Source organism: Aptenodytes forsteri, unplaced genomic scaffold (genome assembly GCF_000699145.1).
Source record: "Aptenodytes forsteri isolate BGI_AS27 unplaced genomic scaffold, ASM69914v1 Scaffold13, whole genome shotgun sequence".
NCBI classification, from domain to species: domain Eukaryota; kingdom Metazoa; phylum Chordata; class Aves; order Sphenisciformes; family Spheniscidae; genus Aptenodytes; species Aptenodytes forsteri.
Window position 1 is genome coordinate 1,540,967 of NW_008794543.1, and position 10,031 is coordinate 1,550,997.

Sequence of the window (10,031 nt, forward strand, 5' to 3'; positions counted from 1 at the left end):
TTTTAATCTTTTTTTTAATGTTCTGTGCATTTGTTTAGAAATTCCTTAACATTAGGAACATCTGCATGTTGTTTTCCTCAGTATTGTTAAAGTTGTGTCGCATGCATCAGATTCACTTTCAGAATATCATTATGTGCAGCAGTGCCACCAGATTAAAGAGATGATTATGGTTATGAACTACCCATACATTTACTTCTCAGTTTTATGCACGTCTATAAACTGGCTGAGTGAATCTGATTTGCAGCATGGCTTTTTTCTGCAATATGCAGATGATTAAGACCTATAATTAACTAATGATCTGTACAGCAATTTGACAAATTCTTTTGCTCTGATTGCCTAGTCCCCGCAGAAGCATTTCTGTAGCTTCACAGAAATTTCTACTCCTGGCTCCACCAAACCTCAGCTATGAAAAATCTTTTAATTTATAGAGGAACTTAACATTCCTCTTTATAGTGGCGGAGGTGGCTATGCAAACCTCACAGCTGAGCATGGAGCATGAGGGGAAATAAAAAAACCTAAGGGTCACTAGGTAAAAGAAGAGCTTTTTACAGCTATCCTTTAACTGCAGCCAGCAGTGGTGTCAGCCAGCCATCCTCTGCAAAAGGTAAAGTTATAAACATCACTTCTGAGGGCAGAGCGACCTGGCGTTTCTGAAGTAACCGTAAATGTAACATCTCCTTTAAGTGACAACCTGAAACAATAATAGCGTTTAGGGAAACAATGGCCCGTTAAGAGCAAGTGATGCTGGAACATGGGGAGCGTTGGCTGTCCTTGACTTTCCGACAGCCTGGAAGCTGGTGAGGAAGTGCAGATGGAGTCAGTCTGCATAGGCAGTCTTCACACTCACTTTTTTTTTTTTCCCCAAACAGCAGGAAAATATTGAATAGTGCCAAAGTCCGAATGAGTCACTTCGCATACAATAGGAAAAATCATAGAGTACTGAAGACCACCTTAGATGTGAGTTCAAAAGAAAAATGTGTATACACATCTTGCATGTATCACTGATGTTCTTCCTTTAAATCCCTACTATGAATTTTCCAGGAAAACATGTGACAAACAACAAAGAGAAAGTTCTCTGATTTATATTGTATTCTAGAATGGTAGAAGAAAATGTTGGAAAATAATCAGGGCAATGTTTAAAAAAAATGGGGGCACATCTCAGAAAAGTTGATTTAGAGTCCTATCAATTTCCTCTTTAAATCAGTGGCTAACCTCCAAGTGGCTTCAGAGAAAGAAGGATTCAGCATGGAGAAAACAGACTGTGAACATATTTTTTAGCCTAGTTCCCCCCCTTTTAAATGACTGAAATTGTAAACCGCGTTTAATGCAACTGGTTCTCACAGGTAATATGGAAAGCATGCAGTGGTGTTGCAACTAAATATTTCTTCTTTGGCAATACCAGAAGCTACAATAACCCCAAAAAGAAAAGTATAATTACTACGAAGGATGGGTTTCAGGCATTAGAAGTAAACAAGAAAGCTCATATCCTCAATTAGAGGAAAGGTTTGGAAGAAAAAGTGGCTATGGCAGAACAGTATGAAAGGCAAGTAAGAAAACTGAGGTTAAAGCCAAAGACCATCTGCAAGAATGGCAAACAAAGACCTGAAGATCAGATTTCTTAGGGCCAATGAAACCTTTGACATCAAAGGAGATGTGGTGATTGATTTCAGTGGTTTTGATTTAAGACTTTTAATTGGATTGAAATTATTATGCCAGAACATATATAGCAGCAGAGGTCTAAAACTAGATTTTTGCAAGCTGGTGGCCTAGGTGTGAGGAAGTCATGGTGGAATCAACAAATCAGGAGGTGGTCGTATTTATTCTGCATGTTAAATCATATTTTATATTTTGGTCTCCAGACTGTTTTGTTACATCTTTGTACTCCCTCAGCATTGACTGAAAAGATATTCATGGTTCATAACAGTTGGGCAAAAATTGAATTCCATCTGTTTCTTCCATAATAAGTAACTGGAATGAAGGTCTTAACAGAGAACTCCTCCTTGCTAAACACCACATCAATGCTATTTGTGGTTTTATGTCTGAAACTCTTGCTTAATGTATTTGTGCAAAGAAAAACTGCTTTCCTATGCAGAAGTCCATATGATCAGACAGCAGTGCCAGCTGATCATCCAATCTGGTAAAAAATCCACAGCCACTTCTGATGTGTAACAGCTCATGGATTTTTGACTGGTACCTCAAGATAATTTTAGTAAGATAAGAGTTTTCTATGGAAAATTGAATGAGTGAGAATTCCAGTTCTCTCTAACAAGCACTTTAACTGCAACAAATTCATCCAGAAATATGTATAGGTTTACTAAAATGTTTGTCATTCTTTCATAAAGTAGACTCTCTAAGGTTTTTCTATGTAACTTTTTTCTTATTTTGTTTTAAATTTTGCTTACTGCTGATCTGAAAGTCAAGTAAAAATTAATGTTTTCTGCAAGGAACTAAATGTTAGCATTTGGATGTTGAAACCCATCTGTCATTAGAAACTCAATCTAGCAAAGCAGTCAGTTCTATCATTTGGACAGGATATAGATAGAAGGGTAATACAGAAGATAAACTCAGAGAAAATATAATCATAAGCATTAAAATACCCGCAGCTCTAGTGACCCTTGGGGCCAGGGAGGAAGTAGATCTGGGGAGTTTCAGAGCAAAGACAAAGGAAATTGGTAGTGAATATTACATTGAAATAGTTTTGTATGTCTGATATAACTGAGGAGAATGTGAGCCGAATCTTAAATGTTATTGCATTTCAGCCACCTCACCTCAGCTTACTCTCATATCTTATGAAGCTTACTCCCTAAGTTGTGAAGAAATTGGCACAAGTTCGCTGATAGTTTATTCCGAGTGATATTAGAAATGGATAAACAGTCCATAGGTGTCTGAAAGTAAGCACTGGCAGCCCCCATTGACATAGAACCCAGCAGTGCAGTTCTTATATCCCGGTCGTTCCCTAATCATTGCCAGAGATATGTAGCTATCTCTAGAGCAAATGTTAACTCTGTTGCTAGATGAGATGTTTGTCATTACAATAGATAAAACAGAAATTTGAGCTGAATATAGTTGTTCCTGACTAAAGGAACTAAAAGGTGGAGTCCAAGAGCTCTGCAATATGCTGTTTTATCCTTTTCCTGAGAAAATAATGGATTGGAAACTATCACGTATTAATCGTTTTTATTTTATTTCCTTTCTATGTCCCTCTTATATGTCCTTTCTGTCTACTTTATGACTTCACATACAATTATAATCTAAAGGTGCAGGTCACCATGTTCAAAATGTTACACCCGTTTCTGGCAACATCCTCATAAATAGCCTGGAGCATATGCTTCCTGTATCGTCCCCCTCTCTTAGGGAGAAAGGCTGTTATTGCTGATAACAAATCAGCTCTGCTGTGATTCATGGGAATAAAGAGCCAATACAATCTTCAACGTTTCTGTCTCACCCACAGTCTTACCACTTGATACTGTGTCCTTACTCAGGACTTCCTAGAATGGTATGGTCATCACCTCCTGATGCTCTTTGGCACCAGTGAAGTCTACAATGCCCTTGGGTGAAATGACTTTACTTTTTGGAACAGAATTTTATTTCCTACGTCAGTAGTTTTCACTGATTCCATGGAAACTACTTTCAGGATCTCATCTATTTTCTACTTGAATTTATGGGCGATTTGCCTTTCAGCATTGGAATAATTTTTCTAATCAAATGTTGTTTTTCTGTGAGTGTGTATTTTAAAAAATAAATCTTTTAACAAACTAACTCCTAATCATCAGAGAGGTGATAAAAAATAGGTTATTTTCAAGAGCTAGCTCCTCTGCCACAGCCTGCTCCTCAGATAACGTGCTCTGGAGATCAAAAATAGTGAAGGAAAATGCTGTATTTAAATCATTTGAAGCTCATGGTAATGAAGGGCTCATCGGCTGAACTAGTAAATATTTCTTCAGAGAGATTTCATCTGTGTCAGTTCTGCAAAGTGTGTTTTGTGGATCCTTCACAGCAGGAACTGGGTATTAGAACAAAGATTTCTTTTGATATTCAGCAGAATCTCACAGATTCAGGGGAACCCTTATTTCATCTGTGTCAGTTCTGCAAAGTGTGTTTTGTGGATCCTTCACAGCAGGAACTGGGTATTAGAACAAAGATTTCTTTTGATATTCAGCAGAATCTCACAGATTCAGGGGAACCCTTTAAAGCTGTCTTTCTTACAACTGGAACTTAATGATGCAAAGCAAATCACATTTTAGCCTAAAACATATTGCGGGTCTGGTTTTCACCTAGAAAGCGGTATTGTTTAAACCTCCCTCCCCGCCCCCTGCAAAAAAACCCAGAAAAACAAAAGAACCCAACCAACTGTGAGTCTGGTCTTGAAAAGATACAAAAGAAAAAAAAAACCCAAAACTAAAAAAAGTAGTATCAGAAAATTATTTTAATACTGTACTTGGAAACATCCTATGAGCTCATTCTCCTTTAGAGTCAACCTAAATATCCAATTTGAGAACCTACACTATCATTAATTACTGCTTTCAAATAGAACTGGTATAATACCCTTGCATTTCTCAATCCATTTAACCAAAGGATCAGCCTTACCTCTGAAACAAATCCAAGGGTCATTTCATAGCATGTTGCCACAACGGTTTCCACTTACAACTCAGTAAATAAATAAATAAATAATGTATTTTAATGCAAAGCAGGCTGAGAAACATAACTTCAGTGAAGGCAGTGTTTAAGAGGCCTGTGACTAGTTGTGCTGGAATTGCTTATAGTCCACATAATCTCCTGTGTTTTGGTAGCTGATTTGTCCGGGTTCGTCTCCCATTCTCACAAGCATGTCTGTGTAATTGTCTGCCTACAATGGATTTCTTAATACACATATTGCAAAGTCCAACTGAAACTGTGGAATCTGAAGTTATGTAGCTTCTTACAAAAGATCAGGCTTTTACACCAAAAATGTTGGGTTATCTGTAAATATGTTGTAGCTATGAAAATATCAGTACCTGAGAGGCAACGTTGCTACTCTTTGTTTCAGATTTTTCTTTCCATATTGTCTGGACTTGATTCTATTTAAAAATGTCAATGGAATGAGAAAAACCCAAAACAACCCAGGAACCTCAACAGTGAAGCCAAGCAAGTTGTTAATAATTACAGATTTTTGACTCTTCTGCAGCTAGAAACATTTGTCCGTACGGAATGAAAACTGGCAAATATAAGCCCTATTTAGATTCAATTTATCACATTCTCAATGTTTTACTGCTTAATTAAAAGACCTCACTGTGTCTAATGGCACAATAAATTTAGCACATCTAGGAATGACTTTCTGAGCAGGATATACTAACGTCAGGATTATTTTCTACCTTTCTCTGATAGTGATCCTACTTGCTGCATTATTTTTGGAAAGTTGTCTGTTGATAAAAAGCTCAGTAAGGATGACCTTTGAAGAAGCCAACATGATACTTTTCCCCTCGCACAACAGACTCTGCCTCCCCACCTCAGTCCCACCTCAAAGCAGACACTCCTGCTCCTTGATATTAAAGGGTGCTACTTCACAAACAGAAGTCACTATCTGACTTGATGCTGTCATTTTCAGTTTCCTAGGTATTATAGGAAATGTCAAACATTTTTATTTGTAGTATATTTTTCTGGTGTCTGCTTTGTCCCACAGATTTTTACTTCTTTTCTGACAGGAAAACTGATTTCCACATACCAGTGCTTCTGGGGCAGGGAATAATAAAGCCTGGAACCCCCTCCCTCCACTCAATTTAAAAGTAAGCTTTAGAAAACCCAAAGTAACCAGCAGGCTTTCTGCAATGTATTAATGAGTTTATTTATTTATTTATTTATTAATCTCCATTTAAATATCCTCTCTCCTTACCTCCGGTGGGAGGGATTTGAAGCCCTACCTCAGCAGTTATTGAGGTATCCAGTGGTACAGAGAGGAAGAGGACTCTAGATGTCTCGTTGTCGAGATGGGTTCCTAGTTCCCCATGCTCTCAGATCAGCAGGGTGAAATGGGCAGGAGGCACTGGCAAAGCCCAAAGTTACACTGTAAGTCATGGCAGGAGGAATCTGATGTGCTGCTGCTGGGGTGAAATAGGCTCTGTGGAGCAGCGTTGCAGCTTCACAGTAGCTTAGGAGGATGGCTAGGAGGATTCCTTGGTAATTACCATTCAGTCTGATCCTGGAAGGATCTAATTGTGAAAGTTTGTCCAAGCTTTCCACAAGATGCCTGAGCATTCAGCACTTCAAAGTGTCAGGGCCAGAAATGGGAAGAAAAGGGAAATGATTGCTCACGATGACTGCCAAATCCCTGTGTTTGTACAAATCTGGCACTGTATAAATAGCATGCTATGTCCTTGTAACAGTTTAATAAACTATAAACATTCATTACAATGTTTTCTAATCTAAATGTGATGATTAGTTGTTTTTTTCTTTTTCCTTAAAATGGGACAGACATTATTTTGTTAAAATCTTGATGGAAGGAGAGAACTATTTCCCCACTTATCTCCCCTGGGAAATTGGCCCGTTAATTTTTAGCTCCTATAAAAGGGGATAGAAGACAGTTCCCAAGGACTAGACTTGGAGAGCAGATTGTGGAGGTCCATCTCATCCTACTTAATGCAGTTCAGATGTAGGAGGCTCCACCTACTCTAAAAGATGGTTATCTTCTAGTGATTTTCCATAACTAGCATAATTACATCATTTTTAGTGCTGTACAGTGTCTGCAGTGAAATAGTTCTGGTGAAGGAACTGACACAGATTGTATATCACAGCATATGTGTGCAAGAGAAATTGGTTTCTATCTTCCTATCTTGACCTCCCTCCTCCAGAATTAAATTTTCAGACACACCCAAGTTTACACTGATCCTTAAAAAACAAGCAATTATGTTTAAAGGAACACAGAAAAGTTGTTCTATTTTCATCCAACTCTCTGACACAGGCTGTGGGGGTAATAAGTTTTGAGGAACTGTGGTGTGAGTAATTCCAGGCTGTGTATCCTGTTAGTTAATTTGGAGTACAGGAACAAAGTTTCATCAACAGTTTGTAGCAGCAAAATGATTCGCCTCCCTTAGGCACACAACTGAATGCTCGAGAGAATCTGAAATTGGAGAATTAGAGTAGAAAGTGCATCTGGCAGCCCTCAAGCATTTGTTTGCCTCAGTATGCTTACCACACAAAGTCACCACAGTTTTTATCACCTTAAATTGATTGTGAAATGTTGCCATTGTAGAGTTTTGAGATTTCTTCACAATGTTTCCAATATGCTGGTAAAGGAGCTTTCACACAATTTTAATGGAATTTGATCTCCATCTCAACTGGAGCTAATGATGTGTCTATATTATCCTTTTTGTTTGGATCAAAAAATATCCTTTCAAAGTGATCTTCTGGTGATCCTCTCACTGCATTTTGGTTTGTATTCAGGAGCACATGAGTTAGACTGCATTGCTTATCCACTGCAAGCACCCCGAAACCCGTATGACACCAATGGCAGGTTCTCTGTACTACTTGCCAATGTGTGGATATCCTGTATGTACGCTGAATCACATATTCACATAACTGAGCACGTACCCTGGAGCAGTTTTCTATTCTTTGCAATTACTTGGGGTTTAGTCTGGCAGGCTGGTGCACGTCTCCTAATTCACTTAAAGCATCTTCCTTTTTGCAAGCGTGGAAGAATGAGACGTCAAACTTTGAGCAAGCTGGTACTGTGCAGCACACAATGCACTCTTCCCAAACCACGCTGGTGCTCTGTGTTCAAGTGGCATGGCAACTGCTGCTATGGAAACTGCTTCCATGATGACCAGTGTCCTAACTCCCCTATTTTACCAGCAAGCTATCGCACTTTCAGAATATCAAATCATACATTTGCCTTAATGAGTAGGAAGATGTGAGAAAGTCACTAATACAACTTCTGTTAGTAAATGTGGCAGATTCTTTTTCAGAGTGTATGTTAAAATAATGTCACTGTTTCTGTCTTAGCTTATCTCCATTACATTCAGTTTTGCAAGTAGTTTCCCAAGTGTTGAGTATGTTAACATCCACCTGGTAAGCTTCTGGCGATAGCCCTGAAGATTTCCCTCTGCCTGCCTTGAGTCCTCAGTATTGAATCTGAACAGTGAAGCAGGTACAGATGGAAAATAAAAGGGGAATGTGAATATGTAAGAAAATGGAAAATGAGCATTGCTATAGTCCTCTGCACAATACCAAATGGAGAAGCTTGGTAGTAATTAGCGACCATCTCATCTCATGGAACTGATGACAGAGTGTCCTTTTAATTTTTTCTCCTCTGTGATACTCCTATTCATAACACTCTGAGGTATCTTGGGGAAATCATCATGTAATTTGGGAGCAGGAGAACTGACTAAGTGACCACTCACTTCACTGGCTTGCTGTGTGACCTTGTATTGTTTCACTTCTGTGTGATATCATTCTTCCCTCTCTAAATTTTGTTTAAAAATAAATTTTTCATAAAGGATTTCTAAAGCGTAATTAACATTTGCAAAGGATTTTGTTTCACACAAAAAAGCAATGTAACAGCATCATGACATGACACTTATTACTTGGCTTTATGCATTTATTATTTGTCTGCAAATAGCCTTTTGGCTCAAGCAAAAGGAGTGCTGGATGCAAAACTTCAGTGTCAGCAACTTCATATCCTCCCTATTGCCTTATTTACTTCTTTCTTGAAAAATCTCACTTGTGTTCTTAATTTTACTGGGTGCTTGCTAATCAGTTTTCTCATCACAGCAGATAAATTGTGCTCTGCAGACAATACTTTCACATTCGTTGGTGGCAGGGATGGAACCATGTTGTTTTATCAGATTGGCGAATGTGATCTTGGAGAGCTTCAGTTTATCTTCATAATCTCTATTTTCCAATTATTGTTTTATGTTTCCTTAACTGATCTTTTAAAGAGCTGCCTTTCCATATGCTTTGGATTCTGCCTTTTCTTGTTTATTTATCAGAATAAGTAAAACTAACATAAAAAGAATCTGGTGTAAGACTCTGCTCTGCTTGGTGCTGCTGTATCGGGGAGCGAGGATGGTACAGTGCCACCCTCAGAGAGGGTGCTGTATCCCATTGTCTCTGGGATACAGAGACACTCTGCAAAAGTCACTGGATGATCTTCAAAATACCAACAGCAATGTCATTAAAGATCTGCCAAGTACAATGATTGGGGGACTGTACAAAACACTATTTCAGGACTACTGGAAATTTCCATGAAACGTGGAGAGATGTGAAAAAAAAACCTGAAAAACATTTCAGGTTGTAAACTAAATGTTTTAGTAATGATTTGTGGATGTATAGGGATCACAGAAATTTGAGGGAAGCTTTCCACAGAAGGAGTATAAGATGATGCTACAATATCTGATGCCTGGAATATATAAAAGAGTCAGGGTTTTCTATGCATAATTATTTATACACGCATATGTCAACTTTCTATTGCATATCATGTGTTAAGTGTAAATTGGACAGCCTCATTCATTCCAGATAAGAATTTCCTATATTATAAATATGGCCATAGCAAAGAAAAAATTCAGAACAAACATAGGGCTTGGTTCTCCAGTAGAAAAAGGCTTTGTAAACCAAGAGTAGTCCTTTGCTTAATGAGAAGCTAAGCAGAATATTTCTGCCAGCTCTGCTGGTGTAAGGGATTCAGAAGCAGTGTGTGGCCAAGGAACATAAGGAAGAGTGACCTTGGTATCCTTAAATCTGTTTCTTTCTTTTTCTTCTCTGTTTTGGTGAAGCTGTGCTAATTTGGGGAATTTGTCTTATTGTGATCCAAATGAAAATTAATATACTAGCTGAAGCTGCAAAACCAAAATTAAGTTCTTTTGAAGTTGTTCAAATTATTTTAAATACAGTTTTGAACATTTTTCTTAGTAGTTTTACCCTATAGAATAAATCTTGAATATGGTTACATTTTAAAGCCACTTTAAATCCAGATTTGATACTGCTTTGTTTGTTCTACTTACTCTCATCTCCCTTCCCTTCCCTTCCCTTCCCTTCCCTTCCCTTCCCTTCCCTTCCCTCCC